The sequence below is a fragment of the Quercus robur genome, chromosome 5 (genome assembly GCF_932294415.1).
Source record: "Quercus robur chromosome 5, dhQueRobu3.1, whole genome shotgun sequence".
In the NCBI taxonomy this organism is placed as follows: domain Eukaryota; kingdom Viridiplantae; phylum Streptophyta; class Magnoliopsida; order Fagales; family Fagaceae; genus Quercus; species Quercus robur.
The window spans coordinates 33,342,904-33,360,339 of record NC_065538.1 but is presented as its reverse complement, the minus strand read 5'-3'; the positions used below and the strand labels follow the sequence as shown (position 1 = coordinate 33,360,339).

The following is a 17,436-nucleotide window of genomic DNA, read 5'->3' as shown; positions in this document are numbered from 1 at the left end:
TGGTGGCGGCGATCTGGAAATGCCCTCGGGCTGCAGCTCCCTGGTGTTAGAGTGCATCGCTGCATTCGGATCTTTTATAAGGATTTAACGCGCTTATGCTGATGGGTGGGATCATACCAACACTAACGCAGCGGATCCCATCAGAACTCCGCAGTTAAGCGTGTTTGGGCGAGAGTAGTACTAGGATGGGTGACCTCCTGGGAAGTCCGCGTGTTGCACCCCTCTCTTTTTCTTCGGATTTTTTTTTTTGTCGCCGGGCTTACCGTTTACGGCGGTCCAGCACGCTCGCTTCGTAGGCTTAGTCTGCCCCAGGCCAAAAATACGAGCCGCTGATCTCGTTTTGGGTGCTAATTTGGTGGCAGCGATCTGGAAATGCCCTCGGGCTGCAGCTCCCTGGTGTTAGAGTGCATCGCTGCATTCGGATCCTTTATAAGGATTTAACGCGCTTATGCTGATGGGTGCGTTAATACCAACACTAATGCACCGGATCCCATCAGAACTCCGCAGTGAAGCGTGTTTGGGCGAGAGTAGTACTAGGATGGGTGACCTCCTGGGAAATCCTCGTGTTGCACCCCTCTCTTTTTCTTCGAATTTTTTTTTTCTCGCCGGGCTTACCGTTTACGGCGGTTCAGCACGCTCGCTTCGTAGGCTTAGTCTGCCCCAGGGCAAAAATACGAGCCGCTGAGCTCGTTTTGGGTGCTAATTTGGTGGCGGCGATCTAGAAATGCCCTCGGGCTGCAGCTCCCTGGTGTTAGAGTGCATCGCTGCATTCGGATCCTTTATAAGGATTTAACGCGCTTATGCCGATGGGTGCGATCATACCAACACTAATGCACCGGATCCCATCAGAACTCCGCAGTTAAGCGTGTTTGGGCGAGAGTAGTACTAGGATGGGTGACCTCCTGGGAAGTCCTCGTGTTGCACCCCTCTCTTTTTCTTCGGATTTTTTTTTTGTCGCCGGGCTTACCGTTTACGGCGGTCCAGCACGCTCGCTTCGTAGGCTTAGTCTGCCCCAGGCCAAAAATACGAGCCGCTGATCTCGTTTTGGGTGCTGATTTGGTGGCGGCGATCTGGAAATGCCCTCGGGCTGCAGCTCCCTGGTGTTAGAGTGCATCGCTGCATTCGGATCCTTTATAAGGACTTAACGCGCTTATGCTGATGGGTGCGATCATACCAACACTAATGCACCGGATCCCATCAGAACTCCGCAGTTAAGCGTGTTTGGGCGAGAGTAGTACTAGGATGGGTGACCTCCTGGGAAGTCCTCGTGTTGCACCCCTCTCTTTTTCTTCGGATTTTTTTTTTGTCGCCGGGCTTACCGTTTACGGCGGTCCAGCACGCTCGCTTCGTAGGCTTAGTCTGCCCCAGGCCAAAAATACGAGCCGCTGATCTCGTTTTGGGTGCTGATTTGGTGGCGGCGATCTGGAAATGCCCTCGGGCTGCAGCTCCCTGGTGTTAGAGTGCATCGCTGCATTCGGATCCTTTATAAGGATTTAACGCGCTTATGCTGATGGGTGCGATCATACCAACACTAATGCACCGGATCCCATCAGAACTCCGCAGTTAAGCGTGTTTGGGCGAGAGTAGTACTAGGATGGGTGACCTCCTGGGAAATCCTCGTGTTGCAACCCTCTCTTTTTCTTCGGATTTTTTTTTTGTCGCCGGGCTTTTCGTTTACGGCGGTCCAGCACGCTCGCTTCGTAGGCTTAGTCTGCCCCATGCCAAAAATACGAGCCGCTGATCTCGTTTTGGGTGCTAATTTGGTGGCGGCGATCTGGAAATTCCATCGGGCTGCATCTCCCTGGTGTTAGAGTGCATCGCTGCATTCGGATCCTTTATAAGGATTTAATGCGCTTATGCTGATGGGTGCGATCATACCAACACTAATGCACCGGATCCAATCAGAACTCCGCAGTTAAGCGTGTTTGGGCGAGAGTAGTACTGGGATGGGTGACCTCCTGGGAAGTCCTCGTGTTGCACCCCTCTCTTTTTCTTCGGATTTTTTTTTTTGTCGCCGGGCTTACCGTTTACGGCGGTCCAACACGCTCGCTTCGTAGGCTTAGTCTGCCCCAGGCCAAAAATACGAGCCGCTGATCTCGTTTTGGGTGCTAATTTGGTGGCGGCGATCTGGAAATGCCCTCGGGCTGCAGCTCCCTGGTGTTAGAGTGCATCGCTGCATTCGGATCCTTTATAAGGATTTAACGCGCTTATGCTGATGGGTGCGATCATACCAACAGTAATGCACCGGATCCCATCAGAACTCCGCAGTTAAGCGTGTTTGGGCGAGAGTAGTACTAGGATGGGTGACCTCATGGGAAGTCCTCGTGTTGCACCCCTCTCTTTTTCTTCGGATTTTTTTTTTTGTCGCCGGGCTTACCGTTTACGGCGGTCCAGCACGCTCGCTTCGTAGGCTTAGTCTGCCCCAGGCCAAAAATACGAGCCGCTGATCTCGTTTTGGGTGCTAATTTGGTGGCAGCGATCTGGAAATGCCCTCGGGGTGCAGCTCCCTGGTGTTAGAGTGCATCGCTGCATTCGGATCCTTTATAAGGATTTAACGCGCTTATGCCGATGGGTGCGATCATACCAACAGTAATGCACCGGATCCCATCAGAACTCCGCAGTTAAGAGTGTTTGGGCGAGAGTAGTACTAGGATGGGTGACCTCCTGGGAAGTCCTCGTGTTGCACCCCTCTCTTTTTCTTCGGATTTTTTTTTTGTCGCCGGGCTTACCGTTTACGGCGGTCCAGCACGCTCGCTTCGTAGGCTTAGTCTGCCCCAGGCCAAAAATACGAGCCGCTGATCTCGTTTTGGGTGCTAATTTGGTGGCGGCGATCTGGAAATGCCCTCGTGCTGCAGCTCCCTGGTGTTAGAGTGCATCGCTGCATTCGGATCCTTTATAAGGACTTAACGCGCTTATGCTGATGGGTGCGATCATACCAACACTAATGCACCGGATCCCATCAGAACTCCGCAGTTAAGCGTGTTTGGGCGAGAGTAGTACTAGGATGGGTGACATCCTGGGAAGTCCTCGTGTTGCAACCCTCTCTTTTTCTTCGGATTTTTTTTTTGTCGCCGGGCTTACCGTTTACGGCGGTCCAGCACGCTCGCTTCGTAGGCTTAGTCTGCCCCAGGCCAAAAATACGAGTCGCTGATCTCGTTTTGGGTGCTAATTTGGTGGCGGCGATCTGGAAATGCCATCGGGCTGCAGCTCCCTGGTGTTAGAGTGCATCGCTGCATTCGGATCCTTTATAAGGATTTAACGCGCTTATGCTGATGGGTGCGATCATACCAACACTAATGCACCGGATCCCATCAGAACTCCGCAGTTAAGCGTGTTTGGGCGAGAGTAGTACTGGGATGGGTGACCTCCTGGGAAGTCCTCGTGTTGCACCCCTCTCTTTTTCTTCGGATTTTTTTTTTTGTCGCCGGGCTTACCGTTTACGGCGGTCCAACACGCTCGCTTCGTAGGCTTAGTCTGCCCCAGGCCAAAAATACGAGCCGCTGATCTCGTTTTGGGTGCTAATTTGGTGGCGGCGATCTGGAAATGCCCTCGGGCTGCAGCTCCCTGGTGTTAGAGTGCATCGCTGCATTCGGATCCTTTATAAGGATTTAACGCGCTTATGCTGATGGGTGCGATCATACCAACACTAATGCACCGGATCCCATCAGAACTCTGCAGTTAAGCGTGTTTGGGAGAGAGTAGTACTAGGATGGGTGACCTCCTGGGAAGTCCTCGTGTTGCACCCCTCTCTTTTTCTTCGGATTTTTTTTTTTTGTCGCCGGGCTTACCGTTTACGGCGGTCCAGCACGCTCGCTTCGTAGGCTTAGTCTGCCCCAGGCCAAAAATACGAGCCGCTGATCTCGTTTTGGGTGCTAATTTGGTGGCGGCGATCTGGAAATGCCCTCGGGCTGCAGCTCCCTGGTGTTAGAGGGCATCGCTGCATTCGGATCCTTTATAAGGATTTAACGCGCTTATGCTGATGGGTGGGATCATACCAACACTAACGCAGCGGATCCCATCAGAACTCCGCAGTTAAGCGTGTTTGGGCGAGAGTAGTACTAGGATGGGTGACCTCCTGGGAAGTCCGCGTGTTGCACCCCTCTCTTTTTCTTCGGATTTTTTTTTTTGTCGCCGGGCTTACCGTTTACGGCGGTCCAGCACGCTCGCTTCGTAGGCTTAGTCTGCCCCAGGCCAAAAATACGAGCCGCTGATCTCGTTTTGGGTGCTAATTTGGTGGCAGCGATCTGGAAATGCCCTCGGGCTGCAGCTCCCTGGTGTTAGAGTGCATCGCTGCATTCGGATCCTTTATAAGGATTTAACGCGCTTATGCTGATGGGTGCGATCATACCAACACTAATGCACCGGATCCCATCAGAACTCCGCAGTTAAGCGTGTTTGGGCGAGAGTAGTACTAGGATGGGTGACCTCCTGGGAAGTCCTCGTGTTGCACCCCTCTCTTTTTCTTCGGATTTTTTTTTTTGTCGCCGGGCTTACCGTTTACGGCGGTCCAGCACGCTCGCTTCGTAGGCTTAGTCTGCCCCAGGCCAAGAATACGAGCCGCTGATCTCGTTTTGGGTGCTAATTTGGTGGCGGCGATCTGGAAATGCCCTCGGGCTGCAGCTCCCCAGTGTTAGAGTGCATCGCTGCATTCGGATCCTTTATAAGGATTTAACGCGCTTATGCTGAAGGGTGCGATCATACCAACACTAATGCACCGGATCCCATCAGAACTCCGCAGTTAAGCGTGTTTGGGCGAGAGTAGTACTAGGATGGGTGACCTACTGGGAAGTCCTCGTGTCGCACCCCTCTCTTTTTCTTCGGATTTTTTTTTTGTCGCCGGGCTTACCGTTTACGGCGGTCCAGCACGCTCGCTTCGTAGGCTTAGTCTGCCCCAGGCCAAAAATACGAGCCGCTGATCTCGTTTTGGGTGCTAATTTGGTGGCGGCGATCTGGAAATTCCCTCGGGCTGCAGCTCCCTGGTGTTAGAGTGCATCGCTGCATTCGGATCCTTTATAAGGACTTAACGCGCTTATGCTGATGGGTGCGATAATACCAACACTAATGCACCGGATCCCATCCGAACTCAGCAGTTAAGCGTGTTTGGGCGAGAGTAGTACTAGGATGTGTGACCTCCTGGGAAGTCCTCGTGTTGCACCCCTCTCTTTTTCTTCGGATTTTTTTTTTTGTCGCCGGGCTTACCGTTTACGGCGGTCCAGCACGCTCGCTTCGTAGGCTTAGTCTGCCCCAGGCCAAAAATACGAGCCGCTGATCTCGTTTTGGGTGCTAATTTGGTGGCGGCGATCTGGAAATGCCCTCGGGCTGCAGCTCCCTGGAGTTCGAGTGCATCTCTGCATTCGGATCCTTTATAAGGATTTAACGCGCTTATGCTGATGGGTGCGATCATACTAACACTAATGCACCGGATCCCATCAGAACTCTGCAGTTAAGCGTGTTATAAGGATTTAACGCGCTTATGCTGGTGGGTGCGATCATACCAACACTAATGCACCGGATCCCATCAGAACTCCGCAGTTAAGCGTGTTTGGGCGAGAGTAGTACTAGGATGGGTGACCTCCTGGGAAGTCCTCGTGTTGCACCCCTCTCTTTTTCTTCGGATTTTTTTTTTTTTGTCGCCGGGCTTACCGTTTACGGCGGTCCAGCACGCTCGCTTCGTAGGCTTAGTCTGCCCCAGGCCAAAAATACGAGCCGCTGAACTCGTTTTGGGTGCTAATTTGGTGGCGGCGATCTGGAAATGCCCTCGGGCTGCAGCTCCCTGGTGTTAGAGAGCATCGCTGCATTCGGATCCTTTATAAGGATTTAACGCGCTTATGCTGATGGCTGCGATCATACCAACACTAATGCACCGGATCCCATCAGAACTCCGCAGTTAAGCGTGTTTGGGCGAGAGTAGTACTAGGATGGGTGACCTCCTGGGAAGTCCTCGTGTTGCACCCCTCTCTTTTTCTTCGGATTTTTTTTTTTTTTTGTCGCCGGGCTTACCGTTTACGGCGGTCCAGCACGCTCGCTTCGTAGGCTTAGTCTGCCCCAGGCCAAAAATACGAGCCGCTGATCTCGTTTTGGGTGCTAATTTGGTGGCGGCGATCTGGAAATGCCCTCGGGCTGCAGCTCCCTGGTGTTAGAGTGCATCGCTGCATTCGGATCCTTTATAAGGATTTAACGCGCTTATGCTGATGGGTGCGATCATACCAACACTAATGCACCGGATCCCATCAGAACTCCTCAGTTAAGCGTGTTTGGGCGAGAGTAGTACTAGGATGGGTGACCTCCTGGGAAGTCCTCGTGTTGCACCCCTCTCTTTTTCTTCGGATTTTTTTTTTTTTTTGTCGCCGGGCTTACCGTTTACGGCGGTCCAGCACGCTCGCTTCGTAGGCTTAGTCTGCCCCAGGCCAAAAATACGAGCCGCTGAACTCGTTTTGGGTGCTAATTTGGTGGCGGCGATCTGGAAATGCCCTCGGGCTGCAGCTCCCTGGTGTTAGAGTGCATCGCTGCATTCGGATCCTTTATAAGGATTTAACGCGCTTATGCTGGTGGGTGCGATCATACCAACACTAATGCACCGGATCCCATCAGAACTCCGCAGTTAAATGTGTTTGGGCGAGAGTAGTACTAGGATGGGTGACCTCCTGGGAAGTCCTCGTGTTGCACCCCTCTCTTTTTCTTCGGATTTTTTTTTTTTTTGTCGCCGGGCTTACCGTTTACGGCGGTCCAGCACGCTCGCTTCGTAGGCTTAGTCTGCCCCAGGCCAAAAATACGAGCCGCTGAACTCGTTTTGGGTGCTAATTTGGTGGCGGCGATCTGGAAATGCCCTCGGGCTGCAGCTCCCTGGTGTTAGAGTGCATCGCTGCATTCGGATCCTTTATAAGGATTTAACGCGCTTATGCTGATGGGTGCGATCATACCAACACTAATGCACCGGATCCCATCAGAACTCCGCAGTTAAGCGTGTTTGGGCGAGAGTAGTACTAGGATGGGTGACCTCCTGGGAAGTCCTCGTGTTGCACCCCTCTCTTTTTCTTCGGATTTTTTTTTTTTTTGTCGCCGGGCTTACCGTTTACGGCGGTCCAGCACGCTCGCTTCGTAGGCTTAGTCTGCCCCAGGCCAAAAATACGAGCCGCTGATCTCGTTTTGGGTGCTAATTTGGTGGCGGCGATCTGGAAATGCCCTCGGGCTGCAGCTCCCTGGTGTTAGAGTGCATCGCTGCATTCGGATCCTTTATAAGGATTTAACGCGCTTATGCTGATGGGTGCGATCATACCAACACTAATGCACCGGATCCCATCAGAACTCCGCAGTTAAGCGTGTTTGGGCGAGAGTAGTACTAGGAAGGGTGACCTCCTGGGAAGTCCTCGTGTTGCACCCCTCTCTTTTTCTTCGGATTTTTTTTTTTTTGTCGCCGGGCTTACCGTTTACGGCGGTCCAGCACGCTCGCTTCGTAGGCTTAGTCTGCCCCAGGCCAAAAATACGAGCCGCTGAACTCGTTTTGGGTGCTAATTTGGTGGCGGCGATCTGGAAATGCCCTCGGGCTGCAGCTCCCTGGTGTTAGAGTGCATCGCTGCATTCGGATCCTTTATAAGGATTTAACGCGCTTATGCTGATGGGTGCGATCATACCAACACTAATGCACCGGATCCCATCAGAACTCCGCAGTTAAGCGTGTTTGGGCGAGAGTAGTACTAGGATGGGTGACCTCCTGGGAAGTCCTCGTGTTGCACCCCTCTCTTTTTCTTCGGATTTTTTTTTTTTTTGTCGCCGGGCTTACCGTTTACGGCGGTCCAGCACGCTCGCTTCGTAGGCTTAGTCTGCCCCAGGCCAAAAATACGAGCCGCTGATCTCGTTTTGGGTGCTAATTTGGTGGCGGCGATCTGGAAATGCCCTCGGGCTGCAGCTCCCTGGTGTTAGAGTGCATCGCTGCATTCGGATCCTTTATAAGGATTTAACGCGCTTATGCTGATGGGTGCGATCATACCAACACTAATGCACCGGATCCCATCAGAACTCCGCAGTTAAGCGTGTTTGGGCGAGAGTAGTACTAGGATGGGTGACCTCCTGGGAAGTCCTCGTGTTGCACCCCTCTCTTTTTCTTCGGATTTTTTTTTTTTTTTGTCGCCGGGCTTACCGTTTACGGCGGTCCAGCACGCTCGCTTCGTAGGCTTAGTCTGCCCCAGGCCAAAAATACGAGCCGCTGAACTCGTTTTGGGTGCTAATTTGGTGGCGGCGATCTGGAAATGCCCTCGGGCTGCAGCTCCCTGGTGTTAGAGTGCATCGCTGCATTCGGATCCTTTATAAGGATTTAACGCGCTTATGCTGATGGGTGCGATCATACCAACACTAATGCACCGGATCCCATCAGAACTCCGCAGTTAAGCGTGTTTGGGCGAGAGTAGTACTAGGATGGGTGACCTCCTGGGAAGTCCTCGTGTTGCACCCCTCTCTTTTTCTTCGGATTTTTTTTTTTTTTGTCGCCGGGCTTACCGTTTACGGCGGTCCAGCACGCTCGCTTCGTAGGCTTAGTCTGCCCCAGGCCAAAAATACGAGCCGCTGATCTCGTTTTGGGTGCTAATTTGGTGGCGGCGATCTGGAAATGCCCTCGGGCTGCAGCTCCCTGGTGTTAGAGTGCATCGCTGCATTCGGATCCTTTATAAGGATTTAACGCGCTTATGCTGATGGGTGCGATCATACCAACACTAATGCACCGGATCCCATCAGAACTCCTCAGTTAAGCGTGTTTGGGCGAGAGTAGTACTAGGATGGGTGACCTCCTGGGAAGTCCTCGTGTTGCACCCCTCTCTTTTTCTTCGGATTTTTTTTTTTTTGTCGCCGGGCTTACCGTTTACGGCGGTCCAGCACGCTCGCTTCGTAGGCTTAGTCTGCCCCAGGCCAAAAATACGAGCCGCTGAACTCGTTTTGGGTGCTAATTTGGTGGCGGCGATCTGGAAATGCCCTCGGGCTGCAGCTCCCTGGTGTTAGAGTGCATCGCTGCATTCGGATCCTTTATAAGGATTTAACGCGCTTATGCTGATGGGTGCGATCATACCAACACTAATGCACCGGATCCCATCAGAACTCCGCAGTTAAGCGTGTTTGGGCGAGAGTAGTACTAGGATGGGTGACCTCCTGGGAAGTCCTCGTGTTGCACCCCTCTCTTTTTCTTCGGATTTTTTTTTTTTTGTCGCCGGGCTTACCGTTTACGGCGGTCCAGCACGCTCGCTTCGTAGGCTTAGTCTGCCCCGGGCCAAAAATACGAGCCGCTGAACTCGTTTTGGGTGCTAATTTGGTGGCGGCGATCTGGAAATGCCCTCGGGCTGCAGCTCCCTGGTGTTAGAGTGCATCGCTGCATTCGGATCCTTTATAAGGATTTAACGCGCTTATGCTGATGGGTGCGATCATACCAACACTAATGCACCGGATCCCATCAGAACTCCGCAGTTAAGCGTGTTTGGGCGAGAGTAGTACTAGGATGGGTGACCTCCTGGGAAGTCCTCGTGTTGCACCCCTCTCTTTTTCTTCGGATTTTTTTTTTTTTTGTCGCCGGGCTTACCGTTTACGGCGGTCCAGCACGCTCGCTTCGTAGGCTTAGTCTGCCCCAGGCCAAAAATACGAGCCGCTGATCTCGTTTTGGGTGCTAATTTGGTGGCGGCGATCTGGAAATGCCCTCGGGCTGCAGCTCCCTGGTGTTAGAGTGCATCGCTGCATTCGGATCCTTTATAAGGATTTAACGCGCTTATGCTGGTGGGTGCGATCATACCAACACTAATGCACCGGATCCCATCAGAACTCCGCAGTTAAGCGTGTTTGGGCGAGAGTAGTACTAGGATGGGTGACCTCCTGGGAAGTCCTCGTGTTGCACCCCTCTCTTTTTCTTCGGATTTTTTTTTTTTTGTCGCCGGGCTTACCGTTTACGGCGGTCCAGCACGCTCGCTTCGTAGGCTTAGTCTGCCCCAGGCCAAAAATACGAGCCGCTGAACTCGTTTTGGGTGCTAATTTGGTGGCGGCGATCTGGAAATGCCCTCGGGCTGCAGCTCCCTGGTGTTAGAGAGCATCGCTGCATTCGGATCCTTTATAAGGATTTAACGCGCTTATGCTGATGGCTGCGATCATACCAACACTAATGCACCGGATCCCATCAGAACTCCGCAGTTAAGCGTGTTTGGGCGAGAGTAGTACTAGGATGGGTGACCTCCTGGGAAGTCCTCGTGTTGCACCCCTCTCTTTTTCTTCGGATTTTTTTTTTTTTTGTCGCCGGGCTTACCGTTTACGGCGGTCCAGCACGCTCGCTTCGTAGGCTTAGTCTGCCCCAGGCCAAAAATACGAGCCGCTGATCTCGTTTTGGGTGCTAATTTGGTGGCGGCGATCTGGAAATGCCCTCGGGCTGCAGCTCCCTGGTGTTAGAGTGCATCGCTGCATTCGGATCCTTTATAAGGATTTAACGCGCTTATGCTGATGGGTGCGATCATACCAACACTAATGCACCGGATCCCATCAGAACTCCTCAGTTAAGCGTGTTTGGGCGAGAGTAGTACTAGGATGGGTGACCTCCTGGGAAGTCCTCGTGTTGCACCCCTCTCTTTTTCTTCGGATTTTTTTTTTTTTTTGTCGCCGGGCTTACCGTTTACGGCGGTCCAGCACGCTCGCTTCGTAGGCTTAGTCTGCCCCAGGCCAAAAATACGAGCCGCTGAACTCGTTTTGGGTGCTAATTTGGTGGCGGCGATCTGGAAATGCCCTCGGGCTGCAGCTCCCTGGTGTTAGAGTGCATCGCTGCATTCGGATCCTTTATAAGGATTTAACGCGCTTATGCTGGTGGGTGCGATCATACCAACACTAATGCACCGGATCCCATCAGAACTCCGCAGTTAAATGTGTTTGGGCGAGAGTAGTACTAGGATGGGTGACCTCCTGGGAAGTCCTCGTGTTGCACCCCTCTCTTTTTCTTCGGATTTTTTTTTTTTTGTCGCCGGGCTTACCGTTTACGGCGGTCCAGCACGCTCGCTTCGTAGGCTTAGTCTGCCCCAGGCCAAAAATACGAGCCGCTGAACTCGTTTTGGGTGCTAATTTGGTGGCGGCGATCTGGAAATGCCCTCGGGCTGCAGCTCCCTGGTGTTAGAGTGCATCGCTGCATTCGGATCCTTTATAAGGATTTAACGCGCTTATGCTGATGGGTGCGATCATACCAACACTAATGCACCGGATCCCATCAGAACTCCGCAGTTAAGCGTGTTTGGGCGAGAGTAGTACTAGGATGGGTGACCTCCTGGGAAGTCCTCGTGTTGCACCCCTCTCTTTTTCTTCGGATTTTTTTTTTTTTTGTCGCCGGGCTTACCGTTTACGGCGGTCCAGCACGCTCGCTTCGTAGGCTTAGTCTGCCCCAGGCCAAAAATACGAGCCGCTGATCTCGTTTTGGGTGCTAATTTGGTGGCGGCGATCTGGAAATGCCCTCGGGCTGCAGCTCCCTGGTGTTAGAGTGCATCGCTGCATTCGGATCCTTTATAAGGATTTAACGCGCTTATGCTGATGGGTGCGATCATACCAACACTAATGCACCGGATCCCATCAGAACTCCGCAGTTAAGCGTGTTTGGGCGAGAGTAGTACTAGGATGGGTGACCTCCTGGGAAGTCCTCGTGTTGCACCCCTCTCTTTTTCTTCGGATTTTTTTTTTTTTGTCGCCGGGCTTACCGTTTACGGCGGTCCAGCACGCTCGCTTCGTAGGCTTAGTCTGCCCCAGGCCAAAAATACGAGCCGCTGAACTCGTTTTGGGTGCTAATTTGGTGGCGGCGATCTGGAAATGCCCTCGGGCTGCAGCTCCCTGGTGTTAGAGTGCATCGCTGCATTCGGATCCTTTATAAGGATTTAACGCGCTTATGCTGATGGGTGCGATCATACCAACACTAATGCACCGGATCCCATCAGAACTCCGCAGTTAAGCGTGTTTGGGCGAGAGTAGTACTAGGATGGGTGACCTCCTGGGAAGTCCTCGTGTTGCACCCCTCTCTTTTTCTTCGGATTTTTTTTTTTTTGTCGCCGGGCTTACCGTTTACGGCGGTCCAGCACGCTCGCTTCGTAGGCTTAGTCTGCCCCAGGCCAAAAATACGAGCCGCTGAACTCGTTTTGGGTGCTAATTTGGTGGCGGCGATCTGGAAATGCCCTCGGGCTGCAGCTCCCTGGTGTTAGAGTGCATCGCTGCATTCGGATCCTTTATAAGGATTTAACGCGCTTATGCTGATGGGTGCGATCATACCAACACTAATGCACCGGATCCCATCAGAACTCCGCAGTTAAGCGTGTTTGGGCGAGAGTAGTACTAGGATGGGTGACCTCCTGGGAAGTCCTCGTGTTGCACCCCTCTCTTTTTCTTCGGATTTTTTTTTTTTTTTGTCGCCGGGCTTACCGTTTACGGCGGTCCAGCACGCTCGCTTCGTAGGCTTAGTCTGCCCCAGGCCAAAAATACGAGCCGCTGATCTCGTTTTGGGTGCTAATTTGGTGGCGGCGATCTGGAAATGCCCTCGGGCTGCAGCTCCCTGGTGTTAGAGTGCATCGCTGCATTCGGATCCTTTATAAGGATTTAACGCGCTTATGCTGATGGGTGCGATCATACCAACACTAATGCACCGGATCCCATCAGAACTCCTCAGTTAAGCGTGTTTGGGCGAGAGTAGTACTAGGATGGGTGACCTCCTGGGAAGTCCTCGTGTTGCACCCCTCTCTTTTTCTTCGGATTTTTTTTTTTTTGTCGCCGGGCTTACCGTTTACGGCGGTCCAGCACGCTCGCTTCGTAGGCTTAGTCTGCCCCAGGCCAAAAATACGAGCCGCTGAACTCGTTTTGGGTGCTAATTTGGTGGCGGCGATCTGGAAATGCCCTCGGGCTGCAGCTCCCTGGTGTTAGAGTGCATCGCTGCATTCGGATCCTTTATAAGGATTTAACGCGCTTATGCTGATGGGTGCGATCATACCAACACTAATGCACCGGATCCCATCAGAACTCCGCAGTTAAGCGTGTTTGGGCGAGAGTAGTACTAGGATGGGTGACCTCCTGGGAAGTCCTCGTGTTGCACCCCTCTCTTTTTCTTCGGATTTTTTTTTTTTTGTCGCCGGGCTTACCGTTTACGGCGGTCCAGCACGCTCGCTTCGTAGGCTTAGTCTGCCCCGGGCCAAAAATACGAGCCGCTGAACTCGTTTTGGGTGCTAATTTGGTGGCGGCGATCTGGAAATGCCCTCGGGCTGCAGCTCCCTGGTGTTAGAGTGCATCGCTGCATTCGGATCCTTTATAAGGATTTAACGCGCTTATGCTGATGGGTGCGATCATACCAACACTAATGCACCGGATCCCATCAGAACTCCGCAGTTAAGCGTGTTTGGGCGAGAGTAGTACTAGGATGGGTGACCTCCTGGGAAGTCCTCGTGTTGCACCCCTCTCTTTTTCTTCGGATTTTTTTTTTTTTTGTCGCCGGGCTTACCGTTTACGGCGGTCCAGCACGCTCGCTTCGTAGGCTTAGTCTGCCCCAGGCCAAAAATACGAGCCGCTGATCTCGTTTTGGGTGCTAATTTGGTGGCGGCGATCTGGAAATGCCCTCGGGCTGCAGCTCCCTGGTGTTAGAGTGCATCACTGCATTCGGATCCTTTATAAGGATTTAACGCGCTTATGCTGGTGGGTGCGATCATACCAACACTAATGCACCGGATCCCATCAGAACTCCGCAGTTAAGCGTGTTTGGGCGAGAGTAGTACTAGGATGGGTGACCTCCTGGGAAGTCCTCGTGTTGCACCCCTCTCTTTTTCTTCGGATTTTTTTTTTTTTGTCGCCGGGCTTACCGTTTACGGCGGTCCAGCACGCTCGCTTCGTAGGCTTAGTCTGCCCCAGGCCAAAAATACGAGCCGCTGAACTCGTTTAGGGTGCTAATTTGGTGGCGGCGATCTGGAAATGCCCTCGGGCTGCAGCTCCCTGGTGTTAGAGTGCATCGCTGCATTCGGATCCTTTATAAGGATTTAACGCGCTTATGCTGATGGCTGCGATCATACCAACACTAATGCACCGGATCCCATCAGAACTCCGCAGTTAAGCGTGTTTGGGCGAGAGTAGTACTAGGATGGGTGACCTCCTGGGAAGTCCTCGTGTTGCACCCCTCTCTTTTTCTTCGGATTTTTTTTTTTTTTTGTCGCCGGGCTTACCGTTTACGGCGGTCCAGCACGCTCGCTTAGTAGGCTTAGTCTGCCCCAGGCCAAAAATACGAGCCGCTGATCTCGTTTTGGGTGCTAATTTGGTGGCGGCGATCTGGAAATGCCCTCGGGCTGCAGCTCCCTGGTGTTAGAGTGCATCGCTGCATTCGGATCCTTTATAAGGATTTAACGCGCTTATGCTGATGGGTGCGATCATACCAACACTAATGCACCGGATCCCATCAGAACTCCGCAGTTAAGCGTGTTTGGGCGAGAGTAGTACTAGGATGGGTGACCTCCTGGGAAGTCCTCGTGTTGCACCCCTCTCTTTTTCTTCGGATTTTTTTTTTTTTTGTCGCCGGGCTTACCGTTTACGGCGGTCCAGCACGCTCGCTTCGTAGGCTTAGTCTGCCCCAGGCCAAAAATACGAGCCGCTGATCTCGTTTTGGGTGCTAATTTGGTGGCGGCGATCTGGAAATGCCCTCGGGCTGCAGCTCCCTGGTGTTAGAGTGCATCGCTGCATTCGGATCCTTTATAAGGATTTAACGCGCTTATGCTGATGGGTGCGATCATACCAACACTAATGCACCGGATCCCATCAGAACTCCTCAGTTAAGCGTGTTTGGGCGAGAGTAGTACTAGGATGGGTGACCTCCTGGGAAGTCCTCGTGTTGCACCCCTCTCTTTTTCTTCGGATTTTTTTTTTTTTGTCGCCGGGCTTACCGTTTACGGCGGTCCAGCACGCTCGCTTCGTAGGCTTAGTCTGCCCCAGGCCAAAAATACGAGCCGCTGAACTCGTTTTGGGTGCTAATTTGGTGGCGGCGATCTGGAAATGCCCTCGGGCTGCAGCTCCCTGGTGTTAGAGTGCATCGCTGCATTCGGATCCTTTATAAGGATTTAACGCGCTTATGCTGATGGGTGCGATCATACCAACACTAATGCACCGGATCCCATCAGAACTCCGCAGTTAAGCGTGTTTGGGCGAGAGTAGTACTAGGATGGGTGACCTCCTGGGAAGTCCTCGTGTTGCACCCCTCTCTTTTTCTTCGGATTTTTTTTTTTTTTGTCGCCGGGCTTACCGTTTACGGCGGTCCAGCACGCTCGCTTCGTAGGCTTAGTCTGCCCCGGGCCAAAAATACGAGCCGCTGAACTCGTTTTGGGTGCTAATTTGGTGGCGGCGATCTGGAAATGCCCTCGGGTTGCAGCTCCCTGGTGTTAGAGTGCATCGCTGCATTCGGATCCTTTATAAGGATTTAACGCGCTTATGCTGATGGGTGCGATCATACCAACACTAATGCACCGGATCCCATCAGAACTCCGCAGTTAAGCGTGTTTGGGCGAGAGTAGTACTAGGATGGGTGACCTCCTGGGAAGTCCTCGTGTTGCACCCCTCTCTTTTTCTTCGGATTTTTTTTTTTTTTGTCGCCGGGCTTACCGTTTACGGCGGTCCAGCACGCTCGCTTCGTAGGCTTAGTCTGCCCCAGGCCAAAAATACGAGCCGCTGATCTCGTTTTGGGTGCTAATTTGGTGGCGGCGATCTGGAAATGCCCTCGGGCTGCAGCTCCCTGGTGTTAGAGTGCATCGCTGCATTCGGATCCTTTATAAGGATTTAACGCGCTTATGCTGGTGGGTGCGATCATACCAACACTAATGCACCGGATCCCATCAGAACTCCGCAGTTAAGCGTGTTTGGGCGAGAGTAGTACTAGGATGGGTGACCTCCTGGGAAGTCCTCGTGTTGCACCCCTCTCTTTTTCTTCGGATTTTTTTTTTTTTGTCGCCGGGCTTACCGTTTACGGCGGTCCAGCACGCTCGCTTCGTAGGCTTAGTCTGCCCCAGGCCAAAAATACGAGCCGCTGAACTCGTTTTGGGTGCTAATTTGGTGGCGGCGATCTGGAAATGCCCTCGGGCTGCAGCTCCCTGGTGTTAGAGTGCATCGCTGCATTCGGATCCTTTATAAGGATTTAACGCGCTTATGCTGATGGCTGCGATCATACCAACACTAATGCACCGGATCCCATCAGAACTCCGCAGTTAAGCGTGTTTGGGTGAGAGTAGTACTAGGATGGGTGACCTCCTGGGAAGTCCTCGTGTTGCACCCCTCTCTTTTTCTTCGGATTTTTTTTTTTTTTGTCGCCGGGCTTACCGTTTACGGCGGTCCAGCACGCTCGCTTCGTAGGCTTAGTCTGCCCCAGGCCAAAAATACGAGCCGCTGATCTCGTTTTGGGTGCTAATTTGGTGGCGGCGATCTGGAAATGCCCTCGGGCTGCAGCTCCCTGGTGTTAGAGTGCATCGCTGCATTCGGATCCTTTATAAGGATTTAACGCGCTTATGCTGATGGGTGCGATCATACCAACACTAATGCACCGGATCCCATCAGAACTCCTCAGTTAAGCGTGTTTGGGCGAGAGTAGTACTAGGATGGGTGACCTCCTGGGAAGTCCTCGTGTTGCACCCCTCTCTTTTTCTTCGGATTTTTTTTTTTTTTGTCGCCGGGCTTACCGTTTACGGCGGTCCAGCACGCTCGCTTCGTAGGCTTAGTCTGCCCCAGGCCAAAAATACGAGCCGCTGAACTCGTTTTGGGTGCTAATTTGGTGGCGGCGATCTGGAAATGCCCTCGGGCTGCAGCTCCCTGGTGTTAGAGTGCATCGCTGCATTCGGATCCTTTATAAGGATTTAACGCGCTTATGCTGGTGGGTGCGATCATACCAACACTAATGCACCGGATCCCATCAGAACTCCGCAGTTAAATGTGTTTGGGCGAGAGTAGTACTAGGATGGGTGACCTCCTGGGAAGTCCTCGTGTTGCACCCCTCTCTTTTTCTTCGGATTTTTTTTTTTTTGTCGCCGGGCTTACCGTTTACGGCGGTCCAGCACGCTCGCTTCGTAGGCTTAGTCTGCCCCAGGCCAAAAATACGAGCCGCTGAACTCGTTTTGGGTGCTAATTTGGTGGCGGCGATCTGGAAATGCCCTCGGGCTGCAGCTCCCTGGTGTTAGAGTGCATCGCTGCATTCGGATCCTTTATAAGGATTTAACGCGCTTATGCTGATGGGTGCGATCATACCAACACTAATGCACCGGATCCCATCAGAACTCCGCAGTTAAGCGTGTTTGGGCGAGAGTAGTACTAGGATGGGTGACCTCCTGGGAAGTCCTCGTGTTGCACCCCTCTCTTTTTCTTCGGATTTTTTTTTTTTTTTGTCGCCGGGCTTACCGTTTACGGCGGTCCAGCACGCTCGCTTCGTAGGCTTAGTCTGCCCCAGGC

The 17,436-nt window shown here is 52.6% G+C and overlaps 49 non-coding genes across 49 annotated transcripts; all 49 read left to right on the top strand.

The window, feature by feature from the left end:
- The first annotated feature begins 103 nt into the window (after positions 1-103).
- LOC126731780 (5S ribosomal RNA) lies at positions 104-222 on the top strand. Its single transcript, XR_007659020.1, has one exon. It is a non-coding gene; the product is annotated as a 5S ribosomal RNA (ribosomal RNA).
- A 234-nt stretch (positions 223-456) lies between these two features.
- On the top strand, positions 457-575 carry LOC126731695 (5S ribosomal RNA). The gene has a single exon (XR_007658937.1). It is a non-coding gene; the product is annotated as a 5S ribosomal RNA (ribosomal RNA).
- A 233-nt stretch (positions 576-808) lies between these two features.
- Positions 809-927, top strand: LOC126730343 (5S ribosomal RNA). The gene has a single exon (XR_007657622.1). It is a non-coding gene; the product is annotated as a 5S ribosomal RNA (ribosomal RNA).
- Positions 928-1,160: 233 nt separating this feature from the next.
- On the top strand, positions 1,161-1,279 carry LOC126730341 (5S ribosomal RNA). The gene has a single exon (XR_007657620.1). It is a non-coding gene; the product is annotated as a 5S ribosomal RNA (ribosomal RNA).
- Positions 1,280-1,512: 233 nt separating this feature from the next.
- On the top strand, positions 1,513-1,631 carry LOC126731297 (5S ribosomal RNA). Its single transcript, XR_007658548.1, has one exon. It is a non-coding gene; the product is annotated as a 5S ribosomal RNA (ribosomal RNA).
- A 233-nt stretch (positions 1,632-1,864) lies between these two features.
- Positions 1,865-1,983, top strand: LOC126731521 (5S ribosomal RNA). Its single transcript, XR_007658766.1, has one exon. It is a non-coding gene; the product is annotated as a 5S ribosomal RNA (ribosomal RNA).
- A 234-nt stretch (positions 1,984-2,217) lies between these two features.
- Positions 2,218-2,336, top strand: LOC126731510 (5S ribosomal RNA). Its single transcript, XR_007658755.1, has one exon. It is a non-coding gene; the product is annotated as a 5S ribosomal RNA (ribosomal RNA).
- Positions 2,337-2,570: 234 nt separating this feature from the next.
- Positions 2,571-2,689, top strand: LOC126731336 (5S ribosomal RNA). Its single transcript, XR_007658584.1, has one exon. It is a non-coding gene; the product is annotated as a 5S ribosomal RNA (ribosomal RNA).
- A 233-nt stretch (positions 2,690-2,922) lies between these two features.
- LOC126731794 (5S ribosomal RNA) lies at positions 2,923-3,041 on the top strand. The gene has a single exon (XR_007659034.1). It is a non-coding gene; the product is annotated as a 5S ribosomal RNA (ribosomal RNA).
- A 233-nt stretch (positions 3,042-3,274) lies between these two features.
- LOC126730547 (5S ribosomal RNA) lies at positions 3,275-3,393 on the top strand. Its single transcript, XR_007657818.1, has one exon. It is a non-coding gene; the product is annotated as a 5S ribosomal RNA (ribosomal RNA).
- A 234-nt stretch (positions 3,394-3,627) lies between these two features.
- On the top strand, positions 3,628-3,746 carry LOC126731758 (5S ribosomal RNA). The gene has a single exon (XR_007658999.1). It is a non-coding gene; the product is annotated as a 5S ribosomal RNA (ribosomal RNA).
- A 235-nt stretch (positions 3,747-3,981) lies between these two features.
- LOC126731778 (5S ribosomal RNA) lies at positions 3,982-4,100 on the top strand. The gene has a single exon (XR_007659019.1). It is a non-coding gene; the product is annotated as a 5S ribosomal RNA (ribosomal RNA).
- Positions 4,101-4,334: 234 nt separating this feature from the next.
- On the top strand, positions 4,335-4,453 carry LOC126730340 (5S ribosomal RNA). Its single transcript, XR_007657619.1, has one exon. It is a non-coding gene; the product is annotated as a 5S ribosomal RNA (ribosomal RNA).
- Positions 4,454-4,687: 234 nt separating this feature from the next.
- LOC126730681 (5S ribosomal RNA) lies at positions 4,688-4,806 on the top strand. Its single transcript, XR_007657944.1, has one exon. It is a non-coding gene; the product is annotated as a 5S ribosomal RNA (ribosomal RNA).
- A 233-nt stretch (positions 4,807-5,039) lies between these two features.
- LOC126731829 (5S ribosomal RNA) lies at positions 5,040-5,158 on the top strand. Its single transcript, XR_007659066.1, has one exon. It is a non-coding gene; the product is annotated as a 5S ribosomal RNA (ribosomal RNA).
- Positions 5,159-5,481: 323 nt separating this feature from the next.
- LOC126730339 (5S ribosomal RNA) lies at positions 5,482-5,600 on the top strand. Its single transcript, XR_007657618.1, has one exon. It is a non-coding gene; the product is annotated as a 5S ribosomal RNA (ribosomal RNA).
- Positions 5,601-5,836: 236 nt separating this feature from the next.
- On the top strand, positions 5,837-5,955 carry LOC126731310 (5S ribosomal RNA). The gene has a single exon (XR_007658561.1). It is a non-coding gene; the product is annotated as a 5S ribosomal RNA (ribosomal RNA).
- A 238-nt stretch (positions 5,956-6,193) lies between these two features.
- LOC126731491 (5S ribosomal RNA) lies at positions 6,194-6,312 on the top strand. Its single transcript, XR_007658736.1, has one exon. It is a non-coding gene; the product is annotated as a 5S ribosomal RNA (ribosomal RNA).
- A 238-nt stretch (positions 6,313-6,550) lies between these two features.
- LOC126731252 (5S ribosomal RNA) lies at positions 6,551-6,669 on the top strand. Its single transcript, XR_007658504.1, has one exon. It is a non-coding gene; the product is annotated as a 5S ribosomal RNA (ribosomal RNA).
- A 237-nt stretch (positions 6,670-6,906) lies between these two features.
- Positions 6,907-7,025, top strand: LOC126730338 (5S ribosomal RNA). The gene has a single exon (XR_007657617.1). It is a non-coding gene; the product is annotated as a 5S ribosomal RNA (ribosomal RNA).
- A 237-nt stretch (positions 7,026-7,262) lies between these two features.
- LOC126731239 (5S ribosomal RNA) lies at positions 7,263-7,381 on the top strand. Its single transcript, XR_007658492.1, has one exon. It is a non-coding gene; the product is annotated as a 5S ribosomal RNA (ribosomal RNA).
- Positions 7,382-7,617: 236 nt separating this feature from the next.
- Positions 7,618-7,736, top strand: LOC126730337 (5S ribosomal RNA). Its single transcript, XR_007657616.1, has one exon. It is a non-coding gene; the product is annotated as a 5S ribosomal RNA (ribosomal RNA).
- Positions 7,737-7,973: 237 nt separating this feature from the next.
- Positions 7,974-8,092, top strand: LOC126730336 (5S ribosomal RNA). The gene has a single exon (XR_007657615.1). It is a non-coding gene; the product is annotated as a 5S ribosomal RNA (ribosomal RNA).
- Positions 8,093-8,330: 238 nt separating this feature from the next.
- LOC126730335 (5S ribosomal RNA) lies at positions 8,331-8,449 on the top strand. Its single transcript, XR_007657614.1, has one exon. It is a non-coding gene; the product is annotated as a 5S ribosomal RNA (ribosomal RNA).
- A 237-nt stretch (positions 8,450-8,686) lies between these two features.
- LOC126731490 (5S ribosomal RNA) lies at positions 8,687-8,805 on the top strand. The gene has a single exon (XR_007658735.1). It is a non-coding gene; the product is annotated as a 5S ribosomal RNA (ribosomal RNA).
- Positions 8,806-9,041: 236 nt separating this feature from the next.
- LOC126730334 (5S ribosomal RNA) lies at positions 9,042-9,160 on the top strand. Its single transcript, XR_007657613.1, has one exon. It is a non-coding gene; the product is annotated as a 5S ribosomal RNA (ribosomal RNA).
- A 236-nt stretch (positions 9,161-9,396) lies between these two features.
- LOC126730333 (5S ribosomal RNA) lies at positions 9,397-9,515 on the top strand. The gene has a single exon (XR_007657612.1). It is a non-coding gene; the product is annotated as a 5S ribosomal RNA (ribosomal RNA).
- Positions 9,516-9,752: 237 nt separating this feature from the next.
- On the top strand, positions 9,753-9,871 carry LOC126730332 (5S ribosomal RNA). Its single transcript, XR_007657611.1, has one exon. It is a non-coding gene; the product is annotated as a 5S ribosomal RNA (ribosomal RNA).
- A 236-nt stretch (positions 9,872-10,107) lies between these two features.
- Positions 10,108-10,226, top strand: LOC126731309 (5S ribosomal RNA). Its single transcript, XR_007658560.1, has one exon. It is a non-coding gene; the product is annotated as a 5S ribosomal RNA (ribosomal RNA).
- A 237-nt stretch (positions 10,227-10,463) lies between these two features.
- Positions 10,464-10,582, top strand: LOC126731489 (5S ribosomal RNA). The gene has a single exon (XR_007658734.1). It is a non-coding gene; the product is annotated as a 5S ribosomal RNA (ribosomal RNA).
- Positions 10,583-10,820: 238 nt separating this feature from the next.
- LOC126731249 (5S ribosomal RNA) lies at positions 10,821-10,939 on the top strand. The gene has a single exon (XR_007658502.1). It is a non-coding gene; the product is annotated as a 5S ribosomal RNA (ribosomal RNA).
- A 236-nt stretch (positions 10,940-11,175) lies between these two features.
- On the top strand, positions 11,176-11,294 carry LOC126730330 (5S ribosomal RNA). The gene has a single exon (XR_007657609.1). It is a non-coding gene; the product is annotated as a 5S ribosomal RNA (ribosomal RNA).
- A 237-nt stretch (positions 11,295-11,531) lies between these two features.
- LOC126730329 (5S ribosomal RNA) lies at positions 11,532-11,650 on the top strand. The gene has a single exon (XR_007657608.1). It is a non-coding gene; the product is annotated as a 5S ribosomal RNA (ribosomal RNA).
- A 236-nt stretch (positions 11,651-11,886) lies between these two features.
- LOC126730327 (5S ribosomal RNA) lies at positions 11,887-12,005 on the top strand. Its single transcript, XR_007657607.1, has one exon. It is a non-coding gene; the product is annotated as a 5S ribosomal RNA (ribosomal RNA).
- A 236-nt stretch (positions 12,006-12,241) lies between these two features.
- Positions 12,242-12,360, top strand: LOC126730326 (5S ribosomal RNA). The gene has a single exon (XR_007657606.1). It is a non-coding gene; the product is annotated as a 5S ribosomal RNA (ribosomal RNA).
- Positions 12,361-12,598: 238 nt separating this feature from the next.
- On the top strand, positions 12,599-12,717 carry LOC126731488 (5S ribosomal RNA). The gene has a single exon (XR_007658733.1). It is a non-coding gene; the product is annotated as a 5S ribosomal RNA (ribosomal RNA).
- A 236-nt stretch (positions 12,718-12,953) lies between these two features.
- On the top strand, positions 12,954-13,072 carry LOC126730325 (5S ribosomal RNA). The gene has a single exon (XR_007657605.1). It is a non-coding gene; the product is annotated as a 5S ribosomal RNA (ribosomal RNA).
- Positions 13,073-13,308: 236 nt separating this feature from the next.
- On the top strand, positions 13,309-13,427 carry LOC126730323 (5S ribosomal RNA). The gene has a single exon (XR_007657603.1). It is a non-coding gene; the product is annotated as a 5S ribosomal RNA (ribosomal RNA).
- Positions 13,428-13,664: 237 nt separating this feature from the next.
- LOC126730322 (5S ribosomal RNA) lies at positions 13,665-13,783 on the top strand. Its single transcript, XR_007657602.1, has one exon. It is a non-coding gene; the product is annotated as a 5S ribosomal RNA (ribosomal RNA).
- Positions 13,784-14,019: 236 nt separating this feature from the next.
- LOC126731308 (5S ribosomal RNA) lies at positions 14,020-14,138 on the top strand. Its single transcript, XR_007658559.1, has one exon. It is a non-coding gene; the product is annotated as a 5S ribosomal RNA (ribosomal RNA).
- Positions 14,139-14,376: 238 nt separating this feature from the next.
- LOC126730321 (5S ribosomal RNA) lies at positions 14,377-14,495 on the top strand. Its single transcript, XR_007657601.1, has one exon. It is a non-coding gene; the product is annotated as a 5S ribosomal RNA (ribosomal RNA).
- Positions 14,496-14,732: 237 nt separating this feature from the next.
- LOC126731487 (5S ribosomal RNA) lies at positions 14,733-14,851 on the top strand. Its single transcript, XR_007658732.1, has one exon. It is a non-coding gene; the product is annotated as a 5S ribosomal RNA (ribosomal RNA).
- A 236-nt stretch (positions 14,852-15,087) lies between these two features.
- Positions 15,088-15,206, top strand: LOC126730320 (5S ribosomal RNA). The gene has a single exon (XR_007657600.1). It is a non-coding gene; the product is annotated as a 5S ribosomal RNA (ribosomal RNA).
- Positions 15,207-15,443: 237 nt separating this feature from the next.
- Positions 15,444-15,562, top strand: LOC126730319 (5S ribosomal RNA). The gene has a single exon (XR_007657599.1). It is a non-coding gene; the product is annotated as a 5S ribosomal RNA (ribosomal RNA).
- A 237-nt stretch (positions 15,563-15,799) lies between these two features.
- LOC126730317 (5S ribosomal RNA) lies at positions 15,800-15,918 on the top strand. The gene has a single exon (XR_007657597.1). It is a non-coding gene; the product is annotated as a 5S ribosomal RNA (ribosomal RNA).
- A 236-nt stretch (positions 15,919-16,154) lies between these two features.
- Positions 16,155-16,273, top strand: LOC126731667 (5S ribosomal RNA). Its single transcript, XR_007658909.1, has one exon. It is a non-coding gene; the product is annotated as a 5S ribosomal RNA (ribosomal RNA).
- A 237-nt stretch (positions 16,274-16,510) lies between these two features.
- LOC126731485 (5S ribosomal RNA) lies at positions 16,511-16,629 on the top strand. The gene has a single exon (XR_007658730.1). It is a non-coding gene; the product is annotated as a 5S ribosomal RNA (ribosomal RNA).
- Positions 16,630-16,866: 237 nt separating this feature from the next.
- LOC126731248 (5S ribosomal RNA) lies at positions 16,867-16,985 on the top strand. The gene has a single exon (XR_007658501.1). It is a non-coding gene; the product is annotated as a 5S ribosomal RNA (ribosomal RNA).
- A 236-nt stretch (positions 16,986-17,221) lies between these two features.
- On the top strand, positions 17,222-17,340 carry LOC126730316 (5S ribosomal RNA). The gene has a single exon (XR_007657596.1). It is a non-coding gene; the product is annotated as a 5S ribosomal RNA (ribosomal RNA).
- Positions 17,341-17,436: the final 96 nt, after the last annotated feature.